This window comes from Euphorbia lathyris, chromosome 10 (assembly GCF_963576675.1).
Source record: "Euphorbia lathyris chromosome 10, ddEupLath1.1, whole genome shotgun sequence".
Taxonomy (NCBI): Eukaryota; Viridiplantae; Streptophyta; class Magnoliopsida; order Malpighiales; family Euphorbiaceae; genus Euphorbia; species Euphorbia lathyris.
Window position 1 is genome coordinate 20,817,643 of NC_088919.1, and position 9,127 is coordinate 20,826,769.

Sequence of the window (9,127 nt, forward strand, 5' to 3'; positions counted from 1 at the left end):
GATGGTACGATCAACTCCTCGATATCAAATTTTGTTGTCACCATTGTAGATCCCAAAATAAATATTAATTGGCTCTGTTACTAATTTGTTAGGGAAAACCCGGCAGCGGAACGAAATATTTAATTTGGGTAAATAAATTGACAACAAAATAAAAGAGAACAATCAGGTGACACAGAGATTACGTGGTTCAACAGTGTGTCTGCTCGATAGGCGAAGGAGACCGAAAATTATTTCACTAGAGGAATGAAAATGGCACAAAAGAATTGAGAAAATAACACTAAAAAGTCTTTAACCTTAATACACCCAAAGCCTCACAACTATCTATGGGAGAATATCTCTCAAATTAGCAATTAAGTATTAATTGTTTGAGTGCTCAAAATCTATGTCAATGTATGGTATTTATAGGAAAAATGTGAGATGTGAATGGAAGAAAAGAAAAGAAAAGAAAAGAAAATGGGCTAAAAGTGATAGCGACCAATTTGACCCGGTGGTCTACACAGTTTTGGTTTTTGTCTTTGGTCGGTGAAATTTAAAATCATGTTTACAGTTAACTCTAGTTAGTTAATTTTGTATTTTTTTTTAAATTTGCGCAATGCGCTTACATTAAAGAAGAAAGAAAAATCCCCACCAGACCTGGATGTGATTCGAACCCATGACCTCCCAATGCATAGGTAAGCTCTCAACCACTAGGCTAAGAGCTTCACCACAGTTAGTTAATTTTGTATGTTATTAAATATTAATTATCAACTTAAAATTTATGAAGTTTGTTTAATTGCTCAGTTTATTAAGTTTGTTATGCTAACAAAAACTATAATAACGTAGCAGTTCCTCCCTAATATAGAAACAGAACAGCAGATATGATGAGAAACAGAACAACTGAATATGGTAAGAACTTGCAAACTATAGTTCATGCTAGAATTGCATAATTAGAGAGAAATTACAATTGATTGTCTTAAATTGTTTGCCAAATGGAAAAAGCATTACAAATATTGTAAGGAAGAAACTGAAATGCCACACTATTATGGTAGTTGAGAATGAAATGCTAGAATCAATACTATTTTGCTTTGTTCAGGTTCAGGTAGAATGGCATGTCAAAAGTCCAGCAATTAAGTCATGAAAAGCACCTACTTTATCGAAGAAAAAAAAGAGATACACCTATTTGTATGGAATACCTAATACAAAATTGGACATTTACAAGTAATAGTGATCTATACCATATTCAGAAAATTGGACCTATAGTAGCACCATAAAAGGCACTTCAAAAAGGAGGATTACCTCACAACTTAACAACTAAAACATGTAACAAGTCCAAGTTACCTAATTCTTTGCTGTTTTTTCAATTTACCTATGCCTTCTATATGTGTTTCATGTACATATTTAGTACTCGAGCCATAAAGATCTTATCTGTTTATTTGGCAGAACAACAGATAGGATTATGTTCTTCTTGCAATTTCTGCCATAGGCAAAGGATCTCTCTTGGGCTTTGGTAGTGAGCAACTACATAACCATCATTGCATCCCTCACTGCAAACTCGCTCTTCATTCACATAAATAACCTGCAGACTCTCTCTCTTCATCTCTTCTATCCACATTCCCATTGCTACATCCTCCAGTTTGAACATCTGCATTCATCATTGCCTATTCACTTTAACACCATCATAAAGTTATGCATGACATGGTCTACATTATGTAATGCAATAAATGATGAGTGATTAGGAGATGTTCAAAGTTATTATGTGAATTTGACTTTAAATATTGAAACAGAAGTATTTATGCTTCCATCATAACTTAAAAGGGAAGGAAATTAATTTATTTGAGCTTGCACAGTGTGATTTTATTTTCAAAAGATACGTTAACATACTAATGGCCCTGTAATCAAAAGAGAATGGTCCTACTGCGACAACAAGACTTTTCAATGATTCAAGAAAGTATTTTCTATGTGAAGATTACAAGGAAATGGGCAGGAAAATAACAGCTCAAAATTTATTAAATTTAGAGATGTATATCAAATGATAGTCTCATGTATTCATACCTTCAAATGACCATTTTTGTGTCTCCTATAAACAGCTTTCGCAATGTCATTTGATACCACATAGCCAGGACCATGTGCCCACGGCGGGTAATAATTCTGAGGCCATTCCTTTAATCAAGGGAAATTAAAGAACAAGCAGCACGTAAGACAACACATGCTACAGAAAAGTGAAAAAAAAATAGTAAATCAACAGATATTTTGCAAAAAGTTACCTCCAGGCTGATGTACCATTTACTGTTAGCATTCCTGTGAGGCTGGGAATTATAGGTGATCAAACCATAAAGAAGCCCATTTGTCACATTTGTTTTAGTCAAAGAAGCAAGAACTTCATCTACTTGAACAAATGCATCATCGTCTGTTTTCATGACATACTTGGCCGAAACAATTTCTGCCTGTCAAAAAGACAAAATGAGCAAACAAAAAACCACATTCTAAATACACAAATAAGTGAAAACTTACCCCAAAAATACAGATTGCTATAGTCTTCCACGTTATAAGGCTATAATAGTCGACAAAAGGCAACGGCTGTATGTCTCCGTATGTTTGTAGCTCATCTCCGAGCTGTTCATTGACCATCTGGTTCTTGTGCTACAAAACATGATTTCATTCAAATTTATACTTTGTTTGGGTTAATCATGAGACTCAGACTATAGCTTTTTAGGATAAAACTGAATAGATATCATAATCAATCCAAGAAAATTGCACATGATGTATGGAAGGAAGCCCAATCAACAATGAAAACAACTTGAACATCTTGTCTAGCATGATAAAATTAGATGAACCATAACAGCACTAACCAGACCAACAAAAAAGCGCATTGCAACCTCTCCTGTCTTTACTGCTGGGTATTGCATCCATGTTCTACGAACAGCCATCCCGCGCTCAAAATTATTGGCAGAAGAAAACACACCAACAAAGAGATCTAGTGGCTGGTGCGGCACTAGTTGAGCTGATTTCAGTGACTCCAAATCAACAATGTGTTCTGATTCCTCAAATGAGGGTAATCCACTCGCCAGTACCGATATTAATTTCAAGTCTCCAGATATCCTTACTTCACTAATAAGCCATGGCTCCAAACTCTATAGACATCACATGAAAAGAATGAGCAAAAGCAAGTATACATTCCAATAAAATGATAGAAATGCTAACTAAGAGGAAAACAATAGAAATACTTCACGATAAGCGAAAGATGTTATATGCTTTCCATCAATTGTCATCTGAATCCATTCCTCTCCCACACTAAGTGTCATAACAGACAAGTACCCTTGCTTAAATGGGAAATACCTTCTAACTCTAGATCTGTTCTTAGACGTCGATGACGATACAGAAATGTTTGAGGATCCGGTAAACTTATAATCTTTACCCACCAATTCATTGCACTGGTTCAACTTATCAACTGCTCTACATGAGAAAAAGGAAGCTCAGAATTGAGAAATATATATAAAAATAGTGCATACCTCTTTACATTTATAGGCCGGAATAGAGAAATATCCAATAATATGCCTTGATCATAGTTTATTATATATGGCTCAAAACTAGGAGCAGGTTACAAATGTAAGATAAATCTATATCAATTAATTCCTTCTTAATCTCATAATTTCTTTAAGGAGACTAAAATGAAAAGTTTCAGTTCATTTTCTATTCATTACCATATATGTCATTTCAAATATTGAAGCTTGAATATTTTCCCATGTATTAGTAGTATTTCACTGAAAGAATAAGGAAAAAGGCTAGGAGAGAAGCAAGAACATCAAGTTAAAAATTCCTAGATGCCCAAAGACATTAACATTTCTACTTGAGAAATTGGAATACTTTGATGGTAAAGAATGATACAAAACATTAATGTTTGGTGCAGTGGTAATAAGAAGAGACGAAAACTTCAATACCTTTCTTGTTATCTTCAGGAACAGATGAAGGGCACCGCTCCTCTTCCCCCCCAATCATGGTTTGTTGTCCATGTGTTTTGAACAATCACAGGATCCTTAGTTAACTTATCACCTAGAAGTCGAACATTATAATGCAGAATAATGGGAGGCTGAGGCTCTCCTGAGAGTGGTTCCCCTGATAAGTCAATCTGGAAACTACCAAGAAGACCATTAGGAATGCCTATTATTGTAATTGCAGTACCCTGAATAAAGCCACAAGGAATCCGTAACTTATAACCATCATCTCCAAATTCTGTGTCATTCATTATGTTGAGAAAATAAGGGCATTTTTTCTCCTTCACATCATGAAGCGAACTTTTATTCACATTTCCTTGTTCCCTCTTCATAAAATAGTCCACGAGGCTTTCCCAGGCACCTTGAGCTTCCGTAATAGCCCCCATTGCATTAGTAAGACCTTGTGAATAGTTTACCAAGTGCCTCATATGGTGTCATGTCAGTAATGAATTCTGAATTTCATAGGAAAAGTTCCTTCTGATAAAGAGACTAGATACTACCGTTCCTGTAGAAACCACATGACTAGCAGAATTTGGGCTATAAAATGCAGGTGAAGGTCCAAGATCAGTCAATTCAAGAGGATTAGATAAATTCATACCAGTCGGATTCAACAATGTTCTCTCCCTAAAACGATTTTTCATCACACCTGCTCTTAGAACCATCAGCACAAAAAGAAACACAATAAGAAAACTCAGAAGCCCTTTCTTCATTTTTGCTTAACTGACCTTCGCTGAAATCAATGATGGTTACATTCCCAAAGGCGTCTCTGAAAAATCAGAGGCCTATAAATAGGGAGAGAGGAGGGTATATAGGAAATGCATTGAGCTTGAGCAACAATCTCCTAACCTAAACCAAAATCAAGTGTAAGTTTTCCAATCAACCAATCCGACTCATTTGGGGTAAATTTCATCAATGGTGTACAACATTTGTCTCATTTCACACTTCGGTGTACAACCTTCAATTTGTCTCACTAATATGTACGACCTTATAGGTGACCTCCCACTTTGGTGTATAGCAGGTAAAAATGACCGGTCAACACTTGGTCAACGCGCCACCTCAGCATTTTTCATATACCCATTTAAAAAAGTGGGACCCACTTCTTATTCAATTACTAAAATATCCTTCCCTTTTATACAATTACTAAAAAACACTTATCCCCTTCCTTGCAACCCCTCTCTATCTTTCCCTTTCTCTCTAAAAAACTTTCAATCTTTCCTTTCAAATACAATAATGAATTTGTACTTTCTAAATCCATGTTAGACCTTTCATTTTCTCTGCACAAAATTGTTAATTCAAAATTATCAATCAACCATCTTTACAATTACAAATTTATAACATGTTTTTATGTACCAAAGAGCTACTGGTTGAGCGTCTTTTCCTTAATAAGATCCCAGTTTTGAGTCTATTTGGTTTTTTTTAATTATGCAATTCATTGGAGATCTGCAGCTTTCCTGCTTCTGGTTTTTTCTTCTTTTCGTTCTCTTTTTCTAGCATTTCGTTACCAGGTTACCTCATTCCAAAAACCAAATTGAAGTAAGAACAGTCATCATCTTGGGTGGTTCTTTTTCCTCTCCCTTCTTTGAAGGAGGAGGTTTATTTTTCAGTGCTTCTTTTTCGACAGTTTTATCAGAAATATCTTATTCTATATTCACCAGGTTCATTTTCGGTGCTTCTTCGATAGTTTTATCAGCAATATCTTGTCTTATTCTCCTATCTTCATTCTCCTTTTCTCGACCTCTTCATTTTCTATTTCTTTGTCATCTTCTATATTGCTTCTTCAGAATCTGGTGCTGTATTATCTGAGTTACAACACCAGATTTTGATATTTCTTTTGAATCGCTGAGCTTGGTTGAGTTAGGAGATGTTGAGAAATCGGTTGAGCAGCGGTTTAAGGTTAGTGGACTGTTTGTTTTTTAAACCGGGAGAGACGAGTTTGATCCTGAAGAACAATAAATAAAGGAGGGAAATTAGATGAAAATGAGGTTGTTAAATGTTGAAAAAAAGTGTGGTAATGTCAATGGATTCAATCCCAGAATTGTTTTGTTGCTATTAAGAGAGATTGAAAGTTTTTGAGAGAGTATAGGGGGGGATTTAGAGAGAGAGAGAGGGGTTACAAGGAAGGGGATAAGGGTTTTTTAGTAATTGTATAAAGGGGAAGGGTATTTTAGTAATTGAACAAGAAGTGGGTCCCACTTTTTTAATGGGTAGATGAAAAATGCTGATGTGGCGCGTTGACCAAACGTTGACCGGTCATTTTTACCTGTTATACATCAAAGTGTGAGGTCACCTATAAGGTCGTACATATTAGTGAGACAAAATAAAGGTTGTACACCAAAGTGTGAAATGAGGCAAAGGTTGTACACCATTGATGAAATTTACCCGACTCATTTGAGAACGAAAGATTCAAACTACAGAAATACATTAACTTAATGATGAGAATGCACAACATTTTATCAAATTTAATGGTCATTCGGTTCAGTCCTTAAATTCCTGTAGTCATAAAATGCATGTGCCATGATCAAGCGGTTACAAACGCCGATTACTAAGTAGCTAGTAGGGGTTCCTACTTCCTTTGGAATTTTGAACTCCATAGTTAATAAAATTTAGGAAAAGATAAACAAGAGCAAACTTCAATCTGAAACTAAGTTGCATTGATAAATCAAAAACCGCAACAATCGGAGACATATAATCTATCACTTTTAAAACTAAGCTCCATCAAATGTACAGATAACAGAAATCAAATAAATGACACCAAGAAGTTGAAGACAGAAACACAAAAACAAACGCTAATCTGACGCGTACTTACAGATAGAATAGAAAAAGAAAGAGAGACATACCTGAGCAGAAAGAGCAAAGACGAATGAAGTAGAACAGATGAAGAAGAAATGATGAAAGTTTTGGAAAGGAAGTTAAACTTTCGAATTTCCCGAATAAACTTCAACTGTACGCCAAATGGCGGTTGTTGTGTTGTGTGTGTCGATATTTTCTATTCAAAGGATTTCTCATTATACTGAAGGAGGGAGTATATAATTTTCGAAATTCGGAGCATAATTTCCACCGGCCGTGCCTGCATTTGTTTTTTCTTTTATAGTTTAAATTTAAATAAAATAAAATAAAAATTTGAATAAGTTGAGTTTAATTCCATTACTCACTCTGCTGAACTAACAAGATTTAATCATCTTCTAATAATCCAATTTATGCATACGACAATTAAGGGCCTGTTTGGTTCAGCTGTTAGTTAATAGTTGTTGCTATTGCTGTTAGCTGTTTGCATTTGCATTTGCAGTTGCAGTAAGCTGTTAGCTGTTTATTATTAGATGTTTAATTACTAGTGTTTGGTAAAATTATATTGAGCTGTTGCTGTTCGGATTTAAAATGTCTAAAATTGACATGTTTTAAATAAATAAACAATGAAATTATAAAAGGAAAAATGTGAAAAAATGCTCATAACGTTTACAACTATGAATAATTTTACTATTAACGTCTAAAATAGTGTAATTTTACCCATAATGCTGGTAGCTAAGAGCAATTTTACCCCTAACATTGACAACTTGGGTCGATTTTAGATATTATTAGAAAACGTAGATATTTTATTTCTTATTCTACACTAATTGCACATATCAGTAGTTCTAAAAAAGAGATTTTTTTTGTGATTTAATAATAGAATTATAAATTAATATTTATAAATTCGGCGAAATATTTCCTCTCTCTTTTTTTGTGCTTCCACCTGGGCTTTTCATTCTGTTTTATAGGGAGACCCGAGGAAAAATTTTAGAAAAAATTTCTATAGAAAGGTGCGGAACTTTCCCCGTCATACGAAAAAAGAATCCAGGATGACACCTTTCAAAAGACGAGTAAGGACAGGGAGGGGGAGGCTCTCGAAACCAAAAGAGATGGAGTAATAAATAGTGTATATGAGTCAATCAAGCTTACGGAACCTGACTAAACCAGAACTAACCTCTTATACCAGAAGAAGAACCATATGGGGCTAGGGCTTACACAGACTTCATTCCTTACTTTGTAACTCTTGCTTTATTCCTTACTTCATGCTCCTGAGGGTGAGGAATCCGCGGGATAAACTAGATATGTTAGTTAGGTCTCGGCTTTAGGGAAGAATTCCTCTTCATAACAATTCTAATTGAGAGGGAGAGAGCAGCCCTAGGCTCCGCTTCTTAGGATGTGCAATGTATGATCCATCGATTGAGACAAGAATTCAAAAAATATTGAAGGGAGGGGAGGGCTTTCCTCGGATCATGTCTAGATATGTTGCCTTGAACTTGAGTTCTTTCAAAGCGCTTCGGAAGAACTTCTAAAAACGAAGGTAGTATTCTTCTTTTCGTTACTAACATCCTTGCTTTTAGCTTATCTTTCTATTCGTAACTTCTTATGCTTAGTCATTTCTTTATATTAGGTAACACCTCGTTTCTATGGTTCTCTTTAGTCAATCCTTTCCTTTTTCTTTTCCTCATTCCGCTTGACTTAGTGGCTTGCACACAAAGAAGGACCAGTTGCCACTGACGCATCCTTATCCTTAGCAAGACTCTATTCACGACACAGTTAAACCTCTGACTTTAACAAGGATAGGATTCTCTTCCTCAACTGGCTTAGCTTATGAGGAAGAAAAACCAGGTCTTTCTGGTCATGTTTACGTATCCGCTCACCCAGCTCTTAGGAAAGCATTAAGATGACTGTTAAGACATCATTCATAGTAATCAGACTTTCTCCAATGATTTGGTTGTGCACAAACTCATTAAAGAAGAGGTTTTGATTGGGTGGAGTCCTCCGGAACCACTTAGGTCAAGCTCAAAATAGATGGTGTTGTTAAAGGGAGCTAATTCTTAGATGCGACTGGCGGTCTTATATGCGATAGCAAAAGTGATTGGGTTCAAGGATTTGTTAAGAATATGGGTGTCTGCTCAGTGGTTAAGGCGGAGTAGCTTGAGACTTGCTTGGTCGTTGGGTATAAAAGAGTAATTTTGAAGTTGATAGCAAGATCTGCATCGACCTTATTTCTCGATATTTTATTCTCCTAACGAGGTCGCCTCTCTAGTGGGGGTCATTGTGGAGCTTATATCGGTAAAGAGTGAGAGATTTCTCTTCGTCACGTCTACTGAGAAGGAAATAGAAGTGCTAATTGGATAGCCAACTATGAAGAT

General features: G+C 35.6%; 1 pseudogene; it reads right to left on the reverse strand.

The window, feature by feature from the left end:
• Positions 1–1,408: 1,408 nt before the first annotated feature.
• Positions 1,409–4,681, reverse strand: LOC136208046 (beta-1,3-galactosyltransferase GALT1-like; annotated as a pseudogene).
• Between the last annotated feature and the right edge of the window lie 4,446 nt (positions 4,682–9,127).